The 8,956-nt window shown below is 33.4% G+C and overlaps 2 long non-coding RNA genes across 3 annotated transcripts; one reads left to right on the top strand and one right to left on the bottom strand.

Annotated features, from left to right (window-relative positions):
* The first annotated feature begins 2,101 nt into the window (after positions 1–2,101).
* On the top strand, positions 2,102–4,746 carry LOC141399331 (uncharacterized). 2 transcript variants are annotated; one of them, XR_012411820.1, is made up of 3 exons: positions 2,102–2,579; positions 2,868–3,285; positions 3,367–4,746. It is a non-coding gene; the product is annotated as an uncharacterized lncRNA (long non-coding RNA). The 2 variants fall into 2 exon arrangements; XR_012411819.1 differs by lacking the exon at positions 2,102–2,579 and having other exon boundaries at positions 2,741–3,285.
* On the bottom strand, positions 4,664–6,351 carry LOC141399332 (uncharacterized). Its single transcript, XR_012411821.1, has 2 exons — positions 5,987–6,351; positions 4,664–5,617 (listed from the first exon to the last, which is right to left on the bottom strand). It is a non-coding gene; the product is annotated as an uncharacterized lncRNA (long non-coding RNA).
* Positions 6,352–8,956: the final 2,605 nt, after the last annotated feature.

Genomic DNA, 8,956 nt, shown 5'->3' with positions numbered 1-8,956 from the left:
CACTACAGAACTGCAAGAATCTACTAATTTTTACTATTTTTTTCGATAACATAAAGGAAAAATTGTTATCGTAGTAAAAAGTAGTAGCTTCTTGCAGTTTCTGGAACAGACCATTTATATAACCAAAAGTCTACTTCGATTTCTAGTCTAGAATTCGATTAATCGACTTTTTGGTCTGAAAGGTCTAGAAATAGAGCTGGCAAACCATCGATATTCCCAACATTAGATATTTTCGATATAATGTTTTAAAATATCGATTGCTATCGATATTATCGTTAAGTTGTCATCGCAATTAATTTGGAGATGAAAATGGCGGAAATGTCAATGATTTTCTTGAAATTATGTAAAAGTAGTTCACAAAAATGTAAAGGAGAATAAGCAACTACTTTTATTTTATAAAAAATGTAAAAAAATATATTTTACTTTACCGAAAAATGTGTACGTGAGACTACGGACTTACTTTCTTACACACACATAACCGAAAAGCAGCGAAATTTCTATTTATTTCAATGGATTTCAGGTTAGGGGTTTTTGTTCCGATAATATCGATAGTCAAAACTATCTATCGATACTGAATTTTTAAATAGTAATCGATATTATCGATAGTGGCATCGATTTTTTTACCAGCTCTAGTCAAAACTGATCGTGTATAATGCCATGTTCATACCATCATTTGAATCACGTCGTTCGTTCTCATAATTACGAACACGAATTAACCCGTTCATACGACATGGTACACAATTCGAGTAAAATTAATTGATATCAACTGAAAAATATTTGTCCTTCTTACAGATATCTATATTAACAGCCTGTTCATGTATGTCGACCGAAAGGTTTCTTGCGCTTCGGAAGTGGGAAAAAATCATTTTCTGTTCATGTAAACACCTTCGAAACGAAAATTTATGCGACCGACAAGCCCTACGAAATAACACGTAAACGTACACTTTTCCATTAAATTTGGGTTTATGTATTTCGAAAGGACTGTCTCTTATAGAAAGAGAATGTCAAAATCACTCACTTGCTTTGTAGCTGCCGAGTAGAATATAAACTCGCGAATAACACCGAAAATCTTAAAACAAATTTATGCAACACATTCTTGAAACAAAATAAAAATTTTACAGATACGTTTCAATGGCGCTTTCATTCATTATTTTGAAGAAATCAATTAAATAAAATAATTCAAAATACCGACACATTTTATTTTTCAAACAAAACAAATCACACATATTCCAATATTTGTATGTATATGTGGATTTTGTTTTCATTTCTCATTTGGCTCTCATTTATGGAACATAGTTGTACAAATGTACATTCAAATTAGTAGTATTTCGGATAGGATACGTAACGGCAGTCGCACGATAGTTTGCGAAATACATGAACGCATTTTTAGACGGAAGCGAGTGACTGCTTTCCTTTCGTACGGGTTTCCGTGCGACATACATGAACAGGCGGTAATATATAATATATCAATATTAAATTATATTATTTTCATTCATTTTTTCTATTTTTTTCTCAAAATTTTGGTGTTTTCAGTATATTTTAAAAATTTTCTATTTTACAAATTAACGAGGGAGACCTGCCTAAATAACTTTTTGGTATACAGACTTTCCCGCAGGCATTTGATTTTTGTTTCTAAATTTGTATGCAAATTTGAAACGAAGGACAAGAAATGCAACTGCAATGAAAGAGGAGACAACATTTGCTATGATTTGAATGTATACTAGTCGTTAAACCGTTTTCTTTTCATTCATGTTTTGCAGTTTTTCTAAAAAGGTTTGGATTTTTAAAACATTTTTAATTTTTTATTTTTTCTGTCATAATTTATTTCGATAAATTATCTCATTTGTTAGAGATGGGACACATTTTATCGTCGTTCTGAAAGTAATTTAAATCGAACAATGTTGTTCGTTCTCAAATTTTTTTATGGGAAATGAAGTAATTATATCGTAATTTGGGTTCGAACAACGAATATAGAGCAAATTAGCCTTAGTATGAAGAAGGCTTAAAGTATAGTACACATTGACAAGCATCGAGGTCTATTTCGTGAATATCAAAGCATATCTGAAAATTTTCTTTTGTAATCACTAAATAATACCGTATATATGTATTGTATTTAAAACGTTTTTAGCTAAATAAAAGTTGTTATTTGCCAAAAAAACTGTCCTAAAAGTACGTTGACTGTCAGTTTTGAATGATAGTGTGTACTTCCCTTAACTCGCATAACAATTCACATCCGACGAACAAAATAGTCAAAAGTTGGCATCACTGTTTGTGTCGGTAGAGGCTAGCGACTACTTTCTATTCATCGTTAACTTACCGAAAAATTTCGTTAATTATCGAAATTATAAGCATTTTAATTTTACCGACAATTATCGATAACAGCAAAAATGAGTTACAGAATCCCACTACAGCTGATGTCATACATCTGAAAAAACATATGGTGTGATATAGCCAATAGAAGTATACATATATGTTTTACCCAAAAGAAAAGTCTATGTGACAATTAAGCTGAAAACACATCCAACGTTTGAGTAAAGTTTTGTGTCATTTCTGGTAGATGAACATGGCACAATAAGAAGGTAATCTCATTTGTAAAAACCGTCCTTGAGCTGCCAAATACAACCATTCATTCTAAACAATATGAAAGTTGTTGTTATTGTATGTCAATGACAACAATAACAAAATATATTGTTTGTTTACATTCTTTATTCTTTTGAAATATTTGCTCTGTTCCAGAACCTGCAAGAAGCTACTATTTTTTACTACGATAACAATTTTTCCTTTATGTTATCAAAAAAAATAGTACAAATTAGTAGATTCTTGCAGTACTGGAAAAGACCAATTGTGTATATTAAATGTTTTTTAAGTATTTTTCGAAAAAATTGGTAATAAAAAGTTGTAAGCGTTGTGCAAAAAATAAACAGGCATCGCTGCCCATGTGGATATATTGCAGTTGTGTGGAAATATACTAAAATATGCAAAAGGAAATCGGAATTCTTCCATCTTAATAATATGTAAATATTAGCCTTACATCTACTGCCACACAGTCCACCAGCGTACTGGAGACCACCTCCCATCCATCGCAGCAGAAGAACGCCAGCTGCCAATGCAAACGCGAGTGGTTTTAGCCTAGTTAAGATCCGTACAATGCAGACGCCTTAATTCGTATTGGGGATGCAACGGGTCCATGCTGTAGAATTTTTAAGTCCACACACAGATGAATCAGAACATGGTAACTGATATAACACTCGAAGGAACATATTTGCTACAACAAAAACCGACCTGGTAAGTCAATTTACCACTTTCAAGCTGAATACGAAATGAGAAAAGACAAATAATATTTGTATGCGCTTTTTAATTTCATAGTTGGAAATCTGCAGATCTCGGAAGAAGGATGCAATGTTCCTCAATCCAAGATGACCAGCACCGGTTTATCTCGCCTTCTCAAATCTGAAGAAATCCGTAACGCACTCCTTGACTCCGCAAGAAAGACTTCCGTCATTGTTGTCGTCTCAATCCATTGTCCAAAATTCGTCAACTTATCAAGTTATATCCTTATGTCGGGGTTCGCCGCTGCTCCCTCGCTTTGGCTGCAGAAAAACGTACCATTGCTGCAGATAAGGTCAAGAAGTGGAAAAAATTAAAAAGCTGACGTTACTGATTTTTATCTTTCTAGGCCGTTACAAAGTGGATCCACCCATTGGCCAAAAATAAAAAAATAATGTCAAAGTTTTGGTACAACATCTGGCATATCCGCAGCTATGACATGGAGCTTTTTAAAAATATATTAGTTTTTGTTTCATTCAAACGAGCACTTCTTAAGAATGACTCCAAAATCAGAACATTTGTTGTGAGAACACCCAATATTTTAAGTGCCTGTAAATATATTCTAAATATCGCGAAACTTATACGTATTGAAAAATATTGTAGTGGATTTTGAAGGAGGGGATAATAGCTTAATTTTCTTTAAAAAACAGTGTTTGAGAGTGTTGTGGAATTCCAGTTATCTGTATGTTTTCTTAGTCCACCAGTGCCCACCTCGGGATTAATTTTCCAATGTAGGTCATGGGTTTAAGATTATTCAGTAGTAATATCAGCTGCCATCTAGTGCCAGACTATAAATGGTGGGTCGCTGACTAAACTGCCTTAGAAAAGGGTTTCAATGGATATATTAGCGTATAATACCGATATCTGACCATGTACATTAACAAAATTGGCATCAACGTCAAGGCGAAGAAATCTTCTTCCAAATTTGTCTTATATGGGCGGTGTCTGCTTTCCTGGAAGAACGCTATAAGATCTATATTAAAATTTTTTGCAATTTTCAGACAAAAATATCTATTTTTTGATCCGCTAAATTGGTTGGATTTTATGTTGTTTTGGAGATTGTTTTGTTTCTAGATGCCTATTTCTGCATCATAAGATAGTCGGGACTTTTATTCATGCAATTTTGTATTAACTGCATAAAACGATTCTTACCGTAAGCCCCCTCCAGAGGGGAAGGGGGGAGAATGTTACGCTCATGCTTTCTTAAAACAATCTTCGCAACAGCACAAAGCTTTAAACGACGAATTAGCTTGATATTTACACTTGAAATATTTTTGGCCACTTTCTCCATACAAGTGGATCCACTGTGCGTTAGTATTAAAAAGTTACGAAGAAATTTTGTAATATAGTTTTTTTTATTAGATATTTTTCTGTAACTATAAAAAACAATAAAAGGAGAAGTAGACATAAATGTAGAAATAATAAGTCTAAATAAATAGCATTGTATGTGTTTGTGGGGTAGGTATCATATAGTATAGCAACACATTCCGATTGCCTGACATCGATGCTATAATTCCAAAATGAGTTATCTAAAAACTTAATTTAGACAATTTTTTATGCTGATATGTCCTCGTCCTTTATATGTATTGAATCTTCATGAATTTTTGATAGATTATTTGAAGATATTGGACCATGATTTGGCATACATGTGGAGTTCTTAATAATGTTGATTTTAGTGTCAAACATTACTCATTTCCAGAGCATCTTTTGTTTTCCATAGAAGATGTTGGGGAAGCAGAAGATGATTGAGTTTCATGGAATGACGCCAAAGGTTTTGATTTAGTCTTTCCTTGATCAGGGGTTTCGATATCGCAAACACTTTTAGAATTTTGAGTCATGAGTGTGTTGCTTTCTGTGGCAATTCGTAGTTGACCTGTCACAGGTTTGTCTAGTTTCTTAGCAAGTGAACCCTTTGAGGTATTGCGTGGTGACTGGGTGGAAAATTCAAAGAAATTATCCTGGTTATTGGATGCCGCATCGCATCCACCATGCTCTTGTCTTTCATAGAGAAACAATTTGGGCAACAATTTTTATTTTGTTATTGTTTCACTTTTATCTTCTTCAAATCTAATGGGCTGTGGATGAGCCATTAACATTCCAATCCACCACGAGCATCACCGCTGGCGACTTCAGATTTATTGGGCTTCATTTTTTTTAATTTTTTTCCGAAGATCTGAATTTTTAGGTGGGGGAGGAGTTGGTGTTATTGAAACCTCTATTGTTATTGTGTTGTTCCATGCAGCGATGTTTCCAAAATTGTTGACAATTGTTTAATTAATTGTTTGGGAAACTTCTGGTTAACACAGGTCTCATAGCATCGAAGAAACCACCACTGTCACAACCCGCAAGCAAATCTCCCGATATGGGCTGTGCCATTGTCTGTCGAAAATTTGAAATGGCAATTTATTTTCCCTTAAAATATTAATCAAAATTTGAAAGAATAAAATTTTATTACAATTTGAAATTGTAAATATAACTGACATATGTATATATGTTTTAACATATACAAAGTTTGTCAAAAACATTTTGTCAATGAAGGGACGGCAAAGCAAATACAACTATGCGAGTTGTGAGCGTGAGGTTACCTTGTATCATTGTATCATGGTAGATGAATAAAATTATTCTTTATTCTTCTACCAGAAATGACACAATACATTACTCAAACGTTGGATGTGTTTTCAGCTTTAATGTAGTGCGTTAAAAGTTGTTATTTTACAATGCAAAACCACTTATATTGTGGTATGTGTCTGTGTGCGTTATAAACGAACTATCGTTGCAGTCATGATGAAATTATAAGTGACGTAAATGGGTGGACGTCATTGTGGATTCATAGTATGAAAACTTTAACAAAGTTTTTTATTTATTTGATGCTGTTGTATTGCATGACTTTATTAAATAGACCTTAGTTGAAACGTTCTCCCTAGAGAACAAGGCACAATTTATAAAAAATATTCCCGAATTGGGGAAAATCCCTGAAAATGCTGTTAACAAATGATTTTTTTACTTATCACTTCGAAGACGATTACATTTAGTCGTTTCGGCGTCAAAAAGATACTACTGACCGAGGCTAGGGATAGGTAAATCGACTTTCGATTAATCGATTTTTTCAGTCAAATGTCTAAAAATCGACTTTGACTTTGGATGGAAAATCGCATAACTCTAAAGCCACACGCACGAAACTTTCCCATTATTTTGGCGTTTATAGATATAGTTCCATACTCTTATGTTACACGCTAAAACTTTCATACGAAACTTTCCCATTATTTTGGCGTTCTTAGGTCGAGTTCCCCATTACAGTAATTTCATAAAATTGCTTTTGTATGGAACTCGATCTATGAACGCCAAAATAATGGGAAAGTTTCGTATGAAAGTTTTAGCGTGTAACATACTCTTATGTTACACGCTAAAACTTTCATACGAAACTTTCCCATTATTTTGGCGTTCATAGATCGGGTTCCATACAAAAGTAATTTTATGAAATTAGTGTAATGGGGAACTCGACCTAAGAACGCCAAAAAATGGGACAGTTTCGTATGAAAGTTTTAGCGTGTCACATAAGAGATACTAAAGTAATTTTATGAAATTACTGTATTGGGGAACTCGACCTAATGTCATGTTCACACGAGCGTTTCAATTACGTTGTTCGCCTGTCGAACGACGTACACAAATTAACCCGTTTCCACGACACCATTCGTAATTAACAGAAACATAAACAAAATCTCTTTTATATTTGTTTCCTTGTTTTCACGAAAATTAGGACCGAAAACACATAAAATATACATTATATGAATAGGAAAACAATAGATTTTCCTTTAAATGTATCTTCTATATTTATCTACACACATTTCTTTCATTTTTTCCATAAATTCTGAATAATTTTGTATTTTCAATATATTTTTATATCTTTCTATTTTCAAAATTAAAGAGAGAGAGAGACATGTCAAAACAATGTTTGTGCATACAGACTTTCAGTTATTTGTTTCCTTTTTGTTTCTGATTTTTTACGCGATTTTGAACTAATGGACAAGAAATGTGTGTGGAATTAAGAAGGAAACACAACCATCTTCCTTCTGCATCTATATAAAATGTTTAGTTCATTAATTTTCATTCATCTTTTTCCTTTTTTCTAAAAGTTTTTGTGTTTTCAACAAATTTTTCAATTTTGAATTTAGACATGTCATAATTATTTTTTTCGATAAATTCTCTCATTTGTTAGGGATGGGACATATTTTATTGTTGTTCGGAGAGTATTTCTACTTGAACAACATAGAAAAATCTTCGTTCGTTCTCAGAATTTTGTATGGGGAATCAAGTAATTTATTCGTATTTGAGGGTCGAACGACGAATAGAGAACGAACGACGTACCGTGGAAACGGGCTATAAGAACGCCAAAATAATGGGAAAGTTTTACATAAAAGTTTCAGCGTGTGGCTTTAGAGTAACTTTGTCCATTCTCTAAAGCCACATGCTGAAACTTTCATACGAAACATTCCCATTATTTTGGCGTTCATAGATCGAGTTCCATACTAAAGTAATTTTATAAAATTACTGTATTGGGGAACTCGACCTAAGTCCTGGTCCACACTAGTATGAATTTCATTGAAAAATTTCATGAAATTAGGTGTTCTTAAATCGAATTCCCCACTACAGCAATTTTATGATTTTATAGGCCGTTTATATATAACAAGGTTAACCCAGTGGGTCTGGGTTTCAAATGTCATTTCCATTGTATATACTTCAAACAAATCCTCATAAAGAAGGTTAACCCTGCAAAAAACTATAATATAAACGCCGTATTACTCTACTATGGACGTCGATATAGAGACGCATAATTTCATATCAAAATTTCAGTGAAATTACTGTAGTGTGGCCCGGGACAAAGAACGCCAACATAATGGGAAAGTTTCGTATGATAGTTTCAGCGTGTGGCTTAAAAGCGAAATAAATTTCATGAAATTATGCGCTCTTATATCGAGTTCCATAGATAATAGAGTAATTTTATTAATTTGCTGTAGTGGGTAATTCGATTTGAGAACCCCTATAAATCGGGAAAGTTTTAATGCAAGTTTCAGCGTGTGTCATAAGGCTAATAGCACGGTTAGTCCCAATTTACATTAGGCGAGTTTACTTGCGGCAATTGTCAGTTTGTAGGTGAGAGAGGGTGCTGAGAGGCAAAGGGTTACCATATGCCTCACCTCTCTCTCCTACAAAATGACAATTGCCGCAAGTAAACTCGCCCAATGTAAATTGGGACTTTCACTGGAGGTTTTTACCGGTTTAAACCACATTTTGAGGATTTATTTGATATGTGCGCTATGGAATTGACATTTGAAACCCAAATCCACTGGGTTAGGCCATGTTTATATTATAGACTTTTGCAGTGTTAACCTTCTTTATGAGAATTTATTTGAAATATAAGCAATGGAATTGACATTTGAAACGTAGTGGGTTTGTTAAATCCGGTTATATATAAACGTACTATTATATGCTTTTTACATTAGAACAAAAATCAGGTTTTAGGGGCGTATCGTCATTTATTTGCTAAAACAGACAAAATTTTTCGTCATTTACCATACAAAAATAAATGACGATAGCTGCGTCATTTATTCTAAACAGCTTTTTTTCATAA

This window comes from Musca autumnalis, unplaced genomic scaffold, assembly GCF_047663935.1.
Source record: "Musca autumnalis isolate F117 unplaced genomic scaffold, ASM4766393v1 scaffold_3, whole genome shotgun sequence".
In the NCBI taxonomy this organism is placed as follows: domain Eukaryota; kingdom Metazoa; phylum Arthropoda; class Insecta; order Diptera; family Muscidae; genus Musca; species Musca autumnalis.
This window is presented reverse-complemented; position numbering and strand designations above follow the sequence as displayed.